Source organism: Rhinolophus sinicus, chromosome 2, assembly GCF_057876585.1.
Source record: "Rhinolophus sinicus isolate RSI-liver-muscle chromosome 2, RSI-T2T, whole genome shotgun sequence".
In the NCBI taxonomy this organism is placed as follows: domain Eukaryota; kingdom Metazoa; phylum Chordata; class Mammalia; order Chiroptera; family Rhinolophidae; genus Rhinolophus; species Rhinolophus sinicus.
Genome location: NC_142502.1, coordinates 96,139,517 through 96,157,329, shown reverse-complemented (window position 1 = coordinate 96,157,329; position 17,813 = coordinate 96,139,517). Strand labels below are relative to the sequence as shown.

The window sequence follows — 17,813 nt, the reverse complement described above, 5'->3', positions numbered from 1 at the left end:
AAGTAAAAACACTGGTCAAAAGGCATGAACAGTGTCACGGCTGCCGTCATCCAAAGCCACCATGCTCTCCAGAAAAACTGCTCCACTTCTCAGTAACACTAGAGGTACCCTGTTCTCTTTGCCACGGGCCTCAACAATGGGCTTTATAAATTTGATCTATCTGTCACTAATATAATAGGCCAACTGAAGTACTACCTCAGAGCTGTTTTAACGTACCTATCTTTTGTGTTTAGGAAGCTGAACGCTTCTGCATATCTCAGTTTATCAACTGGGCTTCATATGAAATGATCTGTCCCTATGCCTTGTTATTTTACCAATATCATCTCAATATTTGCCTTAAAGATCTTTATCAGTTCTGACATATTCTCATCCACCAATTTATCACAACTGTTTCCTTTGTCTATTATTACCTTCTCCTTTAGCACAACTTCTGTTACCTGTTTCCCTGAAAATAAGACCTAGCCAGACAATCAGCTCTAATGTGTCTTTTAGAGCAAAAATTAATATAAGACCTGGTCTTATATTATAGTAATATAAGTATACTATGGTAAAATAAGACCCGGTGTATGTTATGTTATGTTATGTTATGTTATGTTATGTTATGTTATGTTGTTATGTTATGTTATGTTATGTTATGTTATGTTATGTTGTTATGTTATGTTATGTTATGTTATGTTATGTTATGTTATGTTATGTTATGTTATGTTATACCCAGTCTTACATTATAGTAAAATAAGACCGGGTCTTATATTAATTTTTGCTCCAAAAGATGCATTAGAGCTGATTGTCCGGCTAGGTCTTATTTTCAGGGAAACACGGTATTATTATTATTTTTTAAAATCCATTTTACTGAGTCACACCCAGCTGTAAACATGTCACTGTAAGAGCTCCACCCCAACCCCCAGGCCACACAGTCTGTGATAAAATGACTGGGTACATGGGTATTTTTTTTTATTTTACAGATTGTAGTCCTTTATAGTTGAACACATCACATTTCATCAGTGATCATTTTTATGGAATTTTCACAAAAACATTTGCTCTCATCAGTGAGGATAAATATTCCACCTGCTTTTTGAGTTTTAAAGAGTTTCTCACACTAAGTTTTTAATACATCTAAAATTTATAACATATGATGAGACATAAATCTGAGTTCATTTTCTCCATATTGTTATCTAGTTTTTCACATGAACCATTTACTTTAAAATCATTTCTTTCACTATTGGTTTGCCTTTCTCAATTTGCCATTTATATGTCTTCCATTTATTTAAATCTATTCTATTGTACTGATCCTCCCATTTTTCCATTTTATGCTAATACTGTACAGTTTTAATAACTACAGCTTACCTGCTTAGTTTGCTTAGAGGAACCCACTGCTAAAAGATTTTCAAAACATATTTCGGTATGCTTGCCCACCAATTTTTCCTGATTATTATTATTATTGTTCTTCATGCTTTATAAAGTATTTCATTGAAATTTGAACTGCCAGGACATGAAATCTAGGCAAAACCCTTAGGATATTGACCTTCCAAAGCTCTAACTTCTGATCAGAAGCAGCCATGTAGGATTTTGTAATTTTCTTTGAATAGAAATTGTGTCATTTGCAAACAGCGATATTTTTATCTCTTCCTTCCCTGTACCAATCCCTCTAGTTTCTTTTTGTTCCTATATTGTTACGACAAGAGTCTGTTAAACTATGTTAAATAAGAGTCGTGATAAGGGACATTTTGGTTTAGTTCCTGTTTTTGGGGGCATGCTTCTAGTATTTCTCCACTCAGTATCTGCAGGGAAGGCTGCATATATGACTATACACAAGCAAGCTTTTTACCATACTTAGGGGTAAATCCCCCCAACACACCTACTTTTAGTTTTATGATGCTTTATATATAATGCAAGCATAATTATTTCCAGTATTTTTCTACATCTACTGAGACCAACTTCATTCATTCATGAAATATTTGTTGAGCATTGATTATATTCCAGGCACTGTGCTAAATATTGAATGTTCTGATTTTTATGGTTTATTTCTATTAAGATTAGTCTTTGTATCGAACCAGACATGTATTCCTGGAATGAGCCCTGCTTGGTAATTTTTCAAGCGCCTAAGTGACTATAAAACTCATCTGGAAAAATTAACAGACAAGAATAAAATATCAAACTCCAAGAACCAATTCAAATGTCATCTACCCCAAGAAGCCTTCCCAACTCTCACTTTCCCGAAACAGAGTTCTCAGCTCCTTTCTCTGGGATCCCACTGTCCGCCTGCCCTCCATTATCACACTTGTCTCGGGGACTAAAATGCAGTCAAATGTGCATATGTGTGCCCCCCCAGCCTGACTCGATTACTGCCCTGTACACAGAAGCATGGGTAGGTCACCAATACTAGGCACCACGACTAGTGAATGGGAGTTGCTCAATAAATAGTTCCTGAAGTAGTTAGGTCATTCACCTATTAATTTATTTCACTGATGATTTTTGCAGCCGTATTTTTAAGTGAAATTGATCTGTAAAACCCTTCTTGGGATCAGCAGGGCATGGACAAGCCGGCCCGATTCCATGCACACACAGAGGAGCTGTCGTCTCTGGGCAGGCCTCCTGTCCGAGGAAATACTGGAGATCACCAGCTAGAAGTTGGGCTCACAGTGACATCAAGGGAAGGAAGGGGACAGCATAAGATGGAAGTGACAAACAGTCCCAACAAATGGACAAAGCCCTGTGATGGAGGGAGCCAGGACAGGTGACCCTCTGTAACACAGGCATCGGGACCTCTATGAAAGGTCACCAAGGTTACCCAGCTGGCTGGATGAGGCAAGACTCCCACCCTTGAAAGTAGGACCAGTCATGCTAGTTACTGGTTATCAACATATATACTATGAACCTGACACCTTACACAATTATCTTTCCAACCACCCTCGGAGGTATATTCTATAGTTCCCATCACACACAAGAAACCGGGCCAGTCAGGTTACATATAATTTACCCACAGTACCACACAACCACTAAGTGGATGAGCTAGAATTCAGACTGATGTTTTCCCACCACTACTTGCTATCTCTAGCAAAGGGCCTAGGCTGGGTCTTGGTCCCCACCACAGAACCCGGATATCAGGCACGTTAGCAGAACAGGAACCAGCAACACAGAAGCCTCTTAGAAGAACTGAGACTTAGAGAAGGAAACGGGACACAGGAACAAGGCAGGAGGCCCTGCCATGTCAAATCCAGAACAGTGTCTGAACCCAGAATTCTGGCCAGAAGGGATCTAAGTCTCTACTTCCTCAGACCATATGTAACTCTAAGAGCTAAGGTCAGGGCTGAACTGCAGGAAGTTACCGCTGGCCTCACCTGGGATGATGCAGGCTGGGTGGGTCTGGGGTGGGTATGACCCTTTCAGCTCTGCAAGACAGCAATAAGAACCAGGGTCTAGCCAAGCAGGCCCTCCACTGCCACAGACAACACGCCCTGCATTTAGAATGGGATCTTGTGGAACATGGAGAATCTGACTTCGAATAAACGGCTGAAAACCTTGACCTTTGGTTTCCTTCTCTTGTAAAGTGAACAGGGCTGGACCAGATGGATTCTGTTCCTCATCTTGGGAGTCTTCCCCTTAGCAGTACCCTTGAAATCAGGGGTCCTATGATCTAGTCACAGGCTTCAGGACAGTTGAAACCCATACAAACAAAAGAAAAATTGGGGGTTTTGGTGTGCGTGAATAGGGGTGTATTTCTAGAGAGGACGTCCATAGCTTCCATCATATTCCCACAGGGCTCCATGGATCAAAAGGTTCAGAACAACTGATCCAAATGTCAGCTAAATCAGTGGAGGCTAGACAGCAGTCCTGAGCCCAGGCCAGTCAGCTCAACCAACCAAGTATGAGCAAAGACATTCTGTAGCCACAAAGGCTCTTCTACCATCTCACACCATCTGGAAAGTGTGTGGTCACTACTGAAACCAGAGAAAGTGATTGAGTGGGTCAAGGCTTTGCATCTTCATGACTTTAAAGGAGAACAGTGTGAATTTTATTGCAATAGTCAGAAGCATCATCTTTACACAGCTGATGGATTTGCTAGATAGCCGGACACTTGGAGACTTAGTGCCCTCTGGTCAGAGGAAAAGCAAGTGCCATTCCCTCTACTTTCTGGCTCCCCAGCAGTCGGCTCCACCTGGAGCCAGTTAGAAATGTAGAATCTGGGACCTCATTCCCCGGCTGCTGGGTCAGAACCTGCATCTAACAAGGTGATCCGTGTGCACCTTAAAGTTACAAAAGCACTGCTGGATTTTTGTAGATGGAAATTCACGGAATTAAAAAATGAAGGGTAAAAGAAAAGTTAAGAGTGAAAATAGAATTAACAAATGAGAATGTGAGCAAACGTCAGGAAAGAACAAAAGCCAAAAGCTGGCTTTTTGAAAAACAATGAAATTACTAAACCATGGGCCCAATTAATTTCAAAAGAATTAACTGCAAAAGTTAGAAAAGAAATAAAAAGCCCCAATAAATGAGCCATTGATATACACTGTTTAAGGAATTTTAAGGGAAACTGGAAACTAATAACTGAAAAAGTTAAGATGACACAAATTTATAAGCTACCCAAATTGAAGCAAAAGGAAAGAAAGACACTTAACTGGTCAGTAACAAGATGAATTGTTAAAAAGGCAAAAAAAAAAAAAAAAAACCCTAAGGAAAAGCACTTGGGGTCCATGGGTTCCTTGGAAAGTCTTTCCATAATGTGCAAACATTTTTTAATCACTTAAATGATCAAGTATAAGCAAAACATTCATACTTTCCGTTTTACAAATGAAAGCATGAAATTTAAAGCTGAGGCCGCTCTAAATATCACCCCAGTCCCCAAAGGGCACCCCTGCCAAGCCAGCTGCACATCTCTGATGCCTGTTTTGTATGAATACAGGATTCCACCATACATATGACACTATCAAAAATATGCCGTTTTCTTTTTCAAAAATGGTATCACATTGTACATATCGTTCCGCTTTCACCAATTTGCTTTCATCACTCAACATCACATTTTTGCGACCTACTCGTATCCCAAGGTATGGATCTAATATATTCCTTTCAACTACTCTTGCAGCGTTTCTCCAAGTTTTTGGACTGAGCCCTGCAGTAAGAAATGTATTTTCTATTGTGACACTTGTGAATATGCAAAACTGTTCACACTTTTGAATATGCAAAACTGAAACAAAAAGCTCACCAAATAGTCAACCACACGGTGTGCACTGCACTCGATTATTTTCTCATCTGTTTCACACTGTGCCACAACCCATTAAGTTGATTTACTGACCCCACGAATGGTCTGAACAGTCCCAGTCTTATTTAGCCTTTACTAAATAAATATTTATTTATTTATCCATCCCACTGATGGATATTTACATTGTGGTCTTCAATTTTCCACTATTACAACAATGGTCAACGAACACTGCACGTGAATGTTTCTCTAGGGCAGATACCCAGGAGTCGAACCACAGGGTCCTAAGACATGGGCATTTATAATTTAGATAAAGATCACACATAGCCTTCCAAAGCAGCTGTCTCCATTAACTTTCACCAGCAATGCACAAAAGCACTTTTCTTTATACCCTCACCAACTCAGTGTATTAGCAAATATTTTGATCTTTTCCAATCTGATAGGTCACAAATGCCATTTCACTGTACTTCTGATTTGCATGTTTTATTTTAAAAGAATTTGTGCATCTTTTGTTTTTACAAGTCATTTACCCTTCTTTTCCTGTGAATTTCTGTTCCTGTCTTTTGCCCATTCTTCAAGTCAACGATCCTTCTTTATTTTTGCATATTAAAAAAAATTAGCTGCTTTTACCATATAGTTGCAACTACTTTTTTCTCAGATTATCACCTTTTCACTTTGTGGTGTTTTTCTAATGCAGAAGTTCTCATTTTTATGTTATCAAGTTTATCAATTTTTTTATTTTATGTCTTTTGGGATTTGTGTCAAACTTAAGAAGGTCTCTCTATTCCAAGACTGTAGAAAACTCTTATAGTACTTTTATGCTTTCATTTTTTTCTTTAAATCTTTGATCTATCTTTGATAGACTTATTTTGGTCTAAGGCACAAAGTAGAGATCCTGCTTTCTGCACACTCGCCCCCGCCCCACACAGCTATCTAGTTGTGAAGATACGATCTTTCTCCACAAATTTGAAATACTGCCTTTATCGCAAATTACACACACACACACACACACACACACACACACACACACACACACGTATTTATTGGGGGGCTTCTCTATTCTGACCCATCACTTGTTTAATCTGTTTAATACTAAATTATCTTAATTATTGTAGCTTTTAAAATACTTACTATCTGTTAAGAGCTAAACACTCCCTTTTCTTTTTCGTAAGTTTTTGCATGTTAATTTTTCCAGATGAACTTAGAATCAGCTTTACTACCATCAAAATAATCCTACTGGTAATTTTATTGTGATCACATTTTAAATGTATAGAAGTGATATTTTTGTAACACTTGACTCTTTCTTGCTGGGGTTATATTATCTTTCTGTTTAAGTGTTTTATGCCCCTTTGTAGCACTGAAGTTACATATAAATATAATTTTATTAAGCTTATAACTAGATATTTTATCTCTTTTGTTGCTTACATAAATGAATTTTTTTTCTTCCATCATGCTTTCTAGTTGGGTATTGTTTATGTGGGCAAGATATTGATTTTTGTGTATTATTTATTCACCCAACTACCTTACTGAATTCTTTAATTGTTTTACTTTTGCCTTCTTCTAGTTTTCATACCTCTGATGTCTTTCTCTTATCTAATTATACTAGCTTATCCCTCCAAAACAAGGTTATATAATTATGGTGCTTAATCATGATTTTAATGGGAATGCATCTAAGACTCACCATTTCTATGCTAAGCAAAATTTGGCTACCAGCTTGACAAAGATGTATTTTCTCATGATGATATCTAATTATTCCTACATTATGAGTTTTTATTAGAAACAGATGCTTAATTTTTCATAAACCTTTTCAGCATCTTATTTTCTCCTTAGATCCTTTAATATTAATAGAACTCCTAAAAGTAACCTATCCTTGCATTCCTGTTCTGAAACCCATATGCCCATGGGGTGTTTTCATTGGGCTGCTGGATTGTATTTGTTAATCATGTCATTAGGATTTTGCATCAATATGCAAAGCTGAGATCACTTTGCAGTTCTGTGTGTGCACACGCTGTTCTTTTGTCACATTTTGTTACACTAGTTTCATAAAAAGAATTTAAGCATTCCTTTGTTGTTTGCTCTAGAATAATTTAAATGGCACTAGAATCACCAATGCCTTCAATATTTGAAAAAATTTACCTGTGAAACCATCTGCTCCTACAACTATTTTAAGGAAAAACTCTTTAATAACTTTATCAATTTCTTCTATAATTGGTCTGTTTAAATTTTATTCTATTCTGGTGTTAGTTTGGGTTTTTGTTTTAATTTTTAAAGAACACATACTCTCATGTTACATAAACTTTTTCTAAACTTAGTAAAAGATCCTCCCAGCACCACTGTAAGAAGTAAATATAGCCTCCACTCCAAACAGCCTGGTTCCTAATTTTTGCACCCATCCCCCGACTCCTCCTAAGACCTTATCCTTTCTTACCACCACATTCATGTACAAAGAGAACAGACAGGTTTGCAATAAACCAGAAACACGCTAGCGCTCCTCGTGTACCCCCAGTCCCATCAAGAAAGGACTGTAGGCAACTGACCCAACTCCCTCCATCCACCTCCCTCAGTGGAGTCCCTCCCAATTCTTCTAAGCTTCTTTTCAGAGCCCTCACCCTACGCCACCTTTGAGGCCGGCAGCCACTTCACCTCACTCACAACAAATCCTCAGCCTCCTGATGGAGAGACATCATCAAGGAAGCCACAGGTGTTCATCCCCGGGCACCTGCCAGATGTCTGGGGTACCTGGCATACAAGGGTCCTGCCCTAAAAGCATGTTATCTGAGTGACAGGTAAAGACCTGCCCATAAGTAATAACAAGGCCCAGAAGGACTAGGTACAAAGTAGCTCAGAAGAGCAAAGAAGAGCGCAGAGGACAGAGAAATCTCTGGGCACTCAGAAAGGCAGTGGGAAATACACTTCAAGCGAGGGACCCAAGGAGAATCAGCCCCGTGTGCGCTGATGGGGTAGGTGCTGCCTGGCCAGAGAGACGGGCAGGCAGAGCAGCCTGGGCCCCAGGGGACCTGAGAGCCCCAGTGAGAAGTTTAGACATGACACAGCAGGCAGTGGGAGCCACTGGGGCTCCTTTGCAGGGCAGCAACAGAAATAAAGTGGAGTTTTGGCCACACCCCCATATTCTATTATGTCACACTTGCATTCAGAGAAATGACTAGCTGTGCCAAGAACTCAGTGAGCTGTGGGGAAGGGCCGTAAACCACAACCCTATGCTGATGCCACAAGTGACAATGGATACACACACACACACACACACACACACACACACACACACACACACACAGTGCCCAGGTTCTAATTAAAGATTGGAATCATACCAGGGCACTAGGGTTTAAATAGTTTATTGCACGACACAATAAAAACCACATTGCCACAAATCTCTAACCTCAGGGGGCATCTGTGCTCTGCCCAGCTCTTCTCAAATGTTACAGTATATCAACCAAGGATCTTGTGAAAAATACAGACCCTGATTCTTCAAGTGTGGGTTCTGCATTGATATCTAAGAAGCAGGGTGTGTGTGTGTGGGGGTGGGTGGGATGCCGGATGCCACTGATCCAAGGACCACGCTTTGAGTAGCAGGCAGCCGATTATGGGCATTAATTACAGGCAGAGACAGAGCTGAAGGGTGTCTGGGGTCTACAGCAGAGCACCCAAACTAACCAACTCATTATCTATTAAAAAAAAAATTCACCGCAGGGTTCAGTAACAGGCAGGGCTCCCTCGAAGCTATTAGTAAATGGAAACCACCCCTGCATTTCACAACCACCATCTAATTACTCTCCCAGTAACCTTTCACAGCAGTCCTAAGCCAGCTCTTTCAAGTGTTGATGCCACTAATCAAGTCATAAAGCCTTAAAGCGTCATATTATTAGCCTTGATAACAGAGCGTAAAACAAACCCAACAACAACCCCATTTGCCTTTCCTCTCAGCTGAAGCCATCAGTCAAGCTAACATTTGCATTACATTACATCTGGATCAAGGGAAAACACATTTAACCAGTGAGAATCTCCTAACCGTGATGGATCATGCAAGAGAAATTTATCAGCTCTTCTATGATCCTCTAAGAAGATTCTGGAAACTGATCGCAATCTGCCCCAATCCTAGCAACTTCTTTACTGCTCCCATCTCCTTGGGTAACTGGGAAGCCAGGAAGAAGTTTCTGCTCCTCCCCACCTCTCCTCAGGTCACCTACTTAGGCACAGAGTGACCCACTTCAACCCCATCACAAACCAGAGAGTTCCTTCCTCGACACGGCTCTATTCTGAAATCAGGTGCATGCCTGTGATGCTTGGAAATGAGACGGGTGGTCCATCAACAGATTGTTCAAAGGTAGACCTGGACCCCGCCTCCATGTGACCCAGAAACTACACACACACACACACACACACACACACACACACACACACACAGAGCTATCAAGTCAATGAATCAGGTGTCTAACATGTACAGAACCTCAGTACCCTACTGTACTGTGCGCATTCAGAAAACACAATACCTGAACTTGAGAACTGGTTGAAGAGGAGATATAGCGTCCCATGATCACACAGCAACCATACTTTAAGTTCCCCGATGGCTGGCACCCACCAATCTGGAGAATTTCCTTTATTGTCGCCTAAAATTCTACAGAATATAGCTAATGACAACTTTTCGGTGAAGACTAGGCCTTTGGCTCTGAAAGGAAATACACCTGAGGACATGTCCTGCTGGGGGTGGGTTGACTAAGCAATACCTAAGGAACAAGAATGAATCTGCCCTCCAATGGCCGGGGGCAAATGACTCACCCAAGATCAGACAGTGAGTTTCAAAGCTGGGAGCAGAACTTAGATCCTTCAACTCCCAGATTCAGGTTCTTTCAACTAAATCACACTCCCCTCACCTCCACTTTGGAACTTCCCTATGAAATCAGAAAGTTTGCCACTGGTTTGCTCTCTTTATTCTCCCCTAACCACAACCAGCCTTTAGGACCCCCTTTCTCTTGGGGAAGCAACATTATGTTATTCAACCCATCGGAGAGTGGGTACGGTTCTGCCCTCTGTGAGATGGGCAGAGGACAAAGCAAAGTCACATCCCCTCTTCAGGACTTAAGTTTCCTTTTCTCTGACGTGAAGAGGTCAAGACCCTTTCTTACTTTAAAGGGAATCAACGGAAGCTTCACTTTGCAATTAGGAGGGAATAGGGGCTCCCCCGAGCCACGGCCCTTGCATCATCCAGCTCTGTGCAGGGAGGATGGGCTGGTCCAGGCAACTGATAAGAAGCTGTAGTACACAAAGAATCTATCCACCAATCGCCTCCCATAGTCCACACAGAGCTCCCTCAGCCCACAGAAGAGGAGGAACGGCCAGCTGCCAGCTGTCTTCGCCAACTTGCCAGGAAGAATTCTTAATTAAAGTTCTTTGTTGCATTGCAGTATTATTTCCTTTTTAACGACTTTTTAAATTATAAAATTGATTTGTGTTCATTACAAAAAAAAACAAAAAAAAACATTTTATTTTTAATAACTTTTAAAAAAAATCATAAAATAAATATACAGTCATTACAGAAAAATCAGACACTTGTTAAAAGGAAGTCCCAATTGCAAACAAGTCTAATTCTATTTGTTAATTGAATCACATTCCCATTGAGACTCAAAGAAACCCAAGAGTTGAAACTGACCTTAGAGACATACAAGTAGCATCCTGAGCCATGCCATATAATCTCAGGGGGAATAGTCCGGGATCCAGAATAATGATCCAGTCCAAGCCCCTATCTCCACTGTCCCTAACAGGTGGCCACTCAGCCTCTGCTTGAACACTTCCTACTTTCCAGACCTTTTCCAGGCAGCCTGAGCCATTTTGGGAACACTCTCAATGGTTATTCCTGCAGTAGAGGATAGTCATTATACCCAAAGGCTAGTGAGAGACCTGGACGTGGGTTCAATTACACACACGGCCTCCTATACGCTCCACGACCCTGGGAAAGTCACTTAACCTCTTTGAACTTGAATATCCTCATTGCTAAGATGGGGACGACAATACCTGCATGAAAAAGTCATCGTGAGATTTCAATGAGAAAATGTATATTAAGCACTCAGCGAAGTGCCTAGCCCAGTGTAAGTGCTCCATAAATAGTGAATAGTATTATTAAATGGTAGCTCATAACAATAGTTTTCCAACTTTTTCCACCTTACCCCATCAAAGAAATTATACTTTATATCATGACACAATACACAAAATCTCTAAATACCCATAGAGCTTTCTTCCTCAGCGCTGCCTACGAAGGTGGCAGCCACCTCCTACTCAGCAGCATGGCTGCCCTCAGACCCGTCATGAAGCCCAAGATCATCAAAAAAAGACCAAGAAGGTCATCCAGCACCAGTCAGACAACAGATATGTCAAAATTAAGCATAACTGGTGGAAACCCAGGGCATTGACAATAACCAGGTGCACAGAAGAGTCAAAGGCCAGAGCGTGACGTCCACCATTGGTGATGGGAGTCACAAGAAAACAGAGCACATGCTGCCCAGTGGCTTTCGGAAGCTCCTGGTCCACAACGTCAAGGAGCTGGAAGTGCTGCTGACGTGCAATAAATCTCACTGTGCTGAGACTGTCACGTCTCCTCAGAACCGCAAAGCCATTGTGGAAAGACCAGCCCAGCTGGTCACCAGTCACCAATCCCAATGCCAGGCTGCACAGCAAAGCAAATGAATAGACAGCTTTTGTGCACATTGTATTGTGTTAATAAAACCATAAAATTCTGTCAAAAAATATATAGAAAACTGAACAAATATTTTCAAGAAACAATGCTAATCCATACACATCTGATCCACTCACGATTTTTTTACCCCTATTCTATTTCTTCCTTTCTATTCTATTTCAGTTTTTTAAATTGCTGGTCTTGATTACTATATTGACGACACAACCCCCTAATAGACTGCAAACTGCACTTTGAAAACCACTGACTTATTGCAAATTGCACTTTGAAAAACACTGACTTACAAAGACCAAGTATCTCCCCCTGTAGCTTCTACCTTTCAAACCTAGCTTTACCTTCTGGAACCACACAGAACAACTTGGCACCATCATCCCCATGGTGAATTTTTAAGCGTTTGAAGCATTCCGTGTTCTCGCAGTCACTCACTGTTCGTGATCTGGCTTCCCGATCCCACTTCGTCTACATCGCCTCCTCTGGACTCTCTCCTTCCCTGGCAAGCTTTCCTCCTTCATTCACTGCTGTCCAGAAGGGCCACGCCCACTTAGCAGGTGCTCTGCTCCTCAGTGGCTTCTAGGTCACCTCAGGTCAAGCAGCCTGACCCGAACATCTTTTCGGACCTTCCCACCAGATGTGCTCTTCATCTCCAGAGGAACTCATCTCCTACCATGTTTCCCTGAAAATAAGACCTAACCAGAAAATAAGCCGTAGCATGATTTTTCAGGATGCTTGTAATATAAAATAAGTCCTAATGCAGCTTTTGGAGCAAAAATTAATATAAGAACCGGTCTTATTTTCGGGGAAATACGATAGGGTTTATTTTATATTATGAGCATCCTGAAATATCATCCTAGGGCTTCTTTTCCGGTTAGGTCTTATTTTTGGGGAAACACGGTAGATTTCTTCCAGCCCAGCCAACTCCTCTCTGGTTCTTTCATACTAAGGTGTTCCCTCTAGTTCCTACTCTGTCCTTCCACAAATGACATTAGGATGCCTCAAGGTCCATTGCCGAGAAGAGCGAAAGTGAGGAAGAGTTTCGATATGTATATCAGAACCCGAATCTACCCCAGAAAATGCTCCCTTCTTACTCATCTCTGAACTAGCTCTGCCTGCTAAACCTGGAACCAAACCGAGGGGCCTCATCACCCAGCCAGCCTGTCCCTTCATGGTGAAAGCAGCCCTGTGATAGGGAATCTTCCACCTGGTTGCAAACCCAGCCCTTCAGAGCTGAGATCTCCCAGCACCACCTTGCATGTGCAGGAAACGCTAGATATCAGATACAGCCACAGTTTCCCATTTCCTATCTGCACCTGTGGTCATCAAAAAATCCGTTCGTGGTAATAAAAAATAAGTAAAATGCACACACGTACCTAGTGTCGCTACTCTGATGGTTAACATTTTGCAATCTGGGTTTAAAGAAAAGAAAAAGTTTCCAAAGCAGAAACAAAAAAAGTCTACTAGGCCTTCAAATGTGAGCCGGTACCTCCTCACGCCCATTTCTATCATGGTACTTGGAGATCTCGTCACAAATATTCAAGAGAGTCTCTCCCCTAGAAGGGAACTTCCCACACCCACCACCCAACACTTATGGTTTTATTACATATATGTATCTTTGCATTGCTGAACAATGTATTTTAAACTTTTTGTTGACTTTAAAATGTACTGAAAAATACCATGCTGTATGGAATATTCTAGGCCTAGCTTTTTAAAATTCCACCTTAGATTACTAAGATTCACTCCTATGGCTGCAGGTACATGTTGCTGCTGCTGTAAACAGCCCATCAGATGCCATGATGTGTTTACCCATCCTCCAGCTGATGGGCATTTGGGTTTCCAGCTTTCACCCAGTGCTACTAGGAACATTCTTAGTATACATCTCCTGGTGCCCACGTAAATGCGTTTCCATGATTATTATGTACCTAGCAGTGGAAATGCCAGGCCACACAGCATGTGCATGTACAACTTTACAAAATGGTAATACCAAATTGGTTTCCAAAGTAGGTGCATCGGTTTCCCCTCCTTACCAGCAGTACGTAAGGGACCATAGCAATCGATGTCTTCTCCGACGCTTGCTATTACACAACTTCTCAATGTTTGATAATCAAATGGGGATAAGATGGAATCTCCTTGCGATTTGTATTCCATGATTACTAATGGAATTAAGTGTCTCTCCCAACCTAATGCCCTATATTTTTCTTTCACAGCTCTTATCAGAGTCTATAATTAAACATTTGTGGGATTATTTGATTAAAGCCCATCGCCAGGCCTGTTTTCTTTACCACTGCACATTGTACAACAGGCACAAAGTAGAGCCTCTGTGTATGTGTTGCATGAATAAATGCATGAACAGCTGTGTAAATGAGACGATCCGGTTAGTCTTCAGGCTCTAACCTGATTTTATTAAAAGCCTGCGCTCATGAGTCAGCGTCTGATCTCCCCAACTGAGGTATCAAGGTAGGGAGAGAGATAAGGTATTATAGAGCCTCTGAACTTGGAGGGAAGGGAGGGAAAGGTCCACAGAAGACAGAGCCAAGTCCAGTCTTGGTCCTTAAACCAATAAGAGTAAAATAACTACTGTTATCAAATATATGGTGATGGAAGGAGAACTGACTCTGGGCGATGAATACACAATGCAACATATAAATGATGTATTATAGAAATGTACACTATATAATTTTACTAACCAATGGCACCTCAGTAAATTTAATAAAAATAAATTTTAAAAAAGTACACGAAACTGATGAAGGTGATAAATAGAATTAGAAAACTGTAACTCTATTTTGGAATAGTGTATTAAACATTTAATTACAGTATAACGGAAAAGAGCATTAAAATACCTATAGCTACTATAATTTGTTATCGATATTTAGCATAAAATAGGTAATTTGTGACATCAAAAGTATAAAAGGGAAGGAGAAAAAGGGTGGAAACTATAGGAAAATAAAGATAAGTTGGTATCAACAGAAAATAAATAAATAAATAAATAACTACTGTTGTCATTGTGGGCCTAATAATGGACCACACACTTCACACCAAATAGTAACAGCTCTTATTTATATAGCATGCGTATTATACGTATTATACGGCAAGCACTGTTACATGCTTACTGGATTATTCATCCGATCCTTACAACACCTCTAGGGAATGGATATGACCGCCCCATTTTACAGCAAAAGAAACAGGCTCAGAGAGTCTAAGGAAGTATCCACACGGCACATAAGGGACAAACCCAGAGTCAGAGTCAAATACAGGTCCGACTCGCCCCAGAACCCATTCCCTTTCCACACACCTGTGCCTTACCCTGTACCTTGGGGTTTTCTGACTTCTCTGCAAGGGGTTGCCTTTCCTCCCCAATCACCCCCACAAAGCTCCTCAGATTCCAAGTTGTTCTCCACAGTCCACAGATGCTCTCCCTGCACTGGGGGAGTAGTGCTCAAGTAAAAGGTCCATCTGCACATAAACATTTGCACTGGACACACACTAACCTGGCAGATCCCGGGCTGCAAGATGCTGGGTGCCACCCAGGAGGTGACACAAGGCCATCACCCATGCCTGGCTCTCCCAATTTCTTCTAACCAATGGAGGTTCTGCAGAAACCAGCTCCTTTTCAACTTTGAAAAGATTTTTACTGCAACTGGAAACAAACATCTAACAAATACCTACTATAACTGGGGCACATGACAGGCCTACCTCAGCAAGAAATACTATATAACCATTCAAATTATACAATCCAGGCCAATGCATGGAAATATGCAGGTGAAATTATGTTAAGTGGGGGGAAAAAGCAACTCAAAAATAGTATCTATATGCCAAATTAAGTATACACAGTACCCCCAGGGACACTGGTAGATAATATAAATGGAACTGAGTGTTCACTTGAACCTTTTCTTTAGTAAAGTTGCTTAAGTTTCCTATGCCTCCCCCGCAGAGCTACTTATCAACTATGTATAACGGGTTGCAAAGCAATGCTACCAACTGTAGCAAAGAATCATTCCCAGCAAGAATGAAAGCTCCCTGAGGGTCATGTCTGTTTTGTTCATAGCTGTATCTCTAATGAAGGGGTTGAAGGGGTCAGCAACTGTAGCCTGCCTGCTAAGTCCCGCCCACCCCATGGTTTTGTAAAGACAGTTTGATGGCAACGCATCCATGTATGTCTATAGCTGCTTGTCTATACTATATGTCGTCTATACCATGGCAGAGTTGAGTACTTAGGACAGAAACATTGCCCACAAAGCTGAAAATATTTACTCTCTAGCCTTTTATGAAAAGTTTGAGGATCCTTCATCTAATGCATAGCTTGGTATTCTGCATAGAGTGAGGATTCAATAATATTTATTGAATTAGTTATTTCAAATAAGCTCAAATCAAGCTAATACATAAGAACAAAGACCGTATTTATTAGCCAGGACACCTAATAACAGATGCCCAGCAAATAGGAAAAAAAAGGGGGGGGAGAGACTCCTGACGTCCTAGAGCAGCTTCTTCTCCCGTAGTGGAGATGGATCACACTGAGTCATAGAGAGTCCAGAGATGCAGTGACAGACAGCAGGTAGGTGCTTGGCAGGCCACCTGGGCCAGTAGCAGGAGTCAAGTCTGGGTAACCTGTCAAGATGCTGTAACAATACCCAAGTGGGGCTCAAAGCAGGATTTTTTTGGCTGCCCTAGCTTCATATTCTAAACAACTAAGATACAGGCCGAAAACCAACCAGGGTGAAAGCACTTCATTTATCTCCTATGTAAATTCTGGCCGAGACCATGCATCAGTAAACAATTGTAAGCTCTATTATTTTCCCCTTAATGTATCAGTACATCTGCATTATAAGGCAATTGTATATTTTTAGTTCTGCAGACTCAATTTCTCAGACGCTAATCATTCAGCTAGTGGCTTTCTGAAGCTCATTATGGCCCCAGAACCAGAAGATAGGAGAGAGGAAATGAAAGGAGGTGAAACTACAATCAGTTGGTGTTGCTGCTTTATTAGCAGATGAGATACCAAGATTGGGGTGGCAGAGTGGTAAGGGGTGAAACCCCAGGTCTTAAGAGCCAAGGCTCCCATCAGGCCTATTCTCAGATCTCCACATCTGACACCACTACACGTTGATAGCCTATCAATAACTCTGTTATACTCCTGTATTGATCCAAGAATATTACTCCTTTGTTCATGAAGAAAAACCAAGAGTCCAAAGGAGATTCAGAATCAGAGCTCTAAGGCCTAGAACAAACCCTTGGCCTGCTGAAGTCAGGGGACAGGTCTACCCCACTCTGAAAAGCCTGCGCATGGATTCATTTAGGGAAATGTTTCAAAAAGAATGCTGGGAGGAGTCTATGCCACTTCCTCATCAGCCGCTGCCTCCTCCCTCCCTTCCACACACATTCATTATTCCCAGCAGGCCTTCCCACTTCCCAGGAACCCACAGATCCAGGAGAAGTTCAACACACTGGCTCTCAGCCACTGGGCTACACCCAAGGTCCCCTGGTCGTGTCCCTCCTGTAGAATGAGCGGTGACTAGAGATTTGACTCCAGTCCCAGGCCTGCAGCCCCTTCAAGCCTGTCTGTACCACAAGAGGCACTCCATAGCTGCTATCAAACAAATGAATGAAATGCACTCATTATTTTAAGTGAAAACGAAGTCACACTCAAGGAAGACCACATCCCTAATTCCTCCAACTGAACCACGGGAAACGCACCTCACGTCTCACTTCTCTCTTCTCTCTCCTCTCGTCTCTCCAGCCTGCCTTTTTCCTTCCACCCTGAGTACTGGTGACTGGAGAAACCCTTCACTGCAGGAAGGTCGCGTTCTCCTTTCTGGCTGACAGTAAACCCTTCCTCAGAGATACCCTAGGAGGTCTGGGGACCCTGCTCACCATAACCCAGTGGCCTTCAAGCCACCCTAAGTGGACCAACCACATGAGAAAACCAAG

At 41.6% G+C, this 17,813-nt stretch overlaps 1 protein-coding gene and 1 pseudogene across 21 annotated transcripts in view; one reads left to right on the top strand and one right to left on the bottom strand.

The window, feature by feature from the left end:
* The window catches only part of TRERF1 (transcriptional regulating factor 1), a 197,333-nt gene that overhangs the window by 159,794 nt on the left and 19,726 nt on the right, over positions 1–17,813 (bottom strand). The window lies entirely within an intron of this gene.
* On the top strand, positions 11,045–12,030 carry LOC141571868 (large ribosomal subunit protein eL32 pseudogene; annotated as a pseudogene).